Genomic DNA, 1,138 nt, shown 5'->3' with positions numbered 1-1,138 from the left:
GCGGAGGCGATTGTTTGAAAGTCTCAATATATACGAAGGTGGCCAATCTATCATTAGGTAGTCGTACTCGTACTCATGGTAGGTGTGCCAGTCACCATAATTGGAATCGTCTGGATCTGGGCTCCTCCTCCAATGGAAGGATCTGCCCATAGGGTGGAAACAAGATCTCCCGGCAGGCGGATCCATATCCTCCGGTCTGAGATATGCGAGTTTGAGCTGAACGAAGTTGGCTTGAAGTGTAGTGTGCGCGTAGATGTCGAGATAAACTTAAGGCAGAGTTGAAGGCATTCTGCGCAAAAACACCATTGAATCCATAAGAGGTGAGCTCTTGAGCAGATGTTTGTTTTAGTAGGAAGTTGGCGTGCTCAGACCACAGGTTTCTCACGAACGCTGCGAACCGCAGGCCGTGATCACTTCGGTCTCGCATGGATACGGTGACCCCCTCAGCCTCTAATCTCGCCTGCGTGAAGCTGATGTGCGAGCTCTAGCCTTTGATTGTCTGATTTCTTCTTCCACCGAATCATGGTCAGAATTTTCCATTCCTGTCCAAATCTCCGCAGGCCCTTGGCGAAGGCTGAAATCGTGTCTTCGGCTTCACTTACAAATAGGGAAGCTCGTGGAACCGCTCTCCGCTCCTAATCCACCTAGGCCCCGGCATTCAACGGGAACGCCGCGAGGCGTCGGCGCTTCTGACTCCACGTCGTGGTCCTTGGCGAGCCGTGGTAGTCGTCAGACTTAAATTGCGCGAAGGTCTCGACCCTTCGAGCCAAGCCGCATCCGCTTGTGAGTCGTACAAGACTAGAGAACTCCAGGTTTTGGACACACCCGGCACCTTGGACTCAGTACGTTCCCCCTGTTTTCTCGTTTCATCATGTTGGATTCGTGCATTAGGCTCAATAGTTCCACCCAATTTCGGCGATGATTGCAGGGCCCACGGTAGTTGATAGTATCCGGTCTGCCATACACATACTCAAAAGATCTGGAATCCGCACCCTCAGGGGTGAGCATCGTTGGGCAATTGAGCATCTTGCTTTTCCTCCACTTCCACTTCATTTCCCCCTTACTAGCTCCTCTTAACACCTTATCAATAGTGTAGATGAGCAGACACACAGCCAGTCAGAGGACGGGGCCGGAGGGG

This window comes from Colletotrichum gloeosporioides, assembly GCF_011800055.1.
Source record: "Colletotrichum gloeosporioides strain Lc1 chromosome Unknown consensus_22, whole genome shotgun sequence".
In the NCBI taxonomy this organism is placed as follows: Eukaryota; Fungi; Ascomycota; class Sordariomycetes; order Glomerellales; family Glomerellaceae; genus Colletotrichum; species Colletotrichum gloeosporioides.
This window is presented reverse-complemented; position numbering follows the sequence as displayed.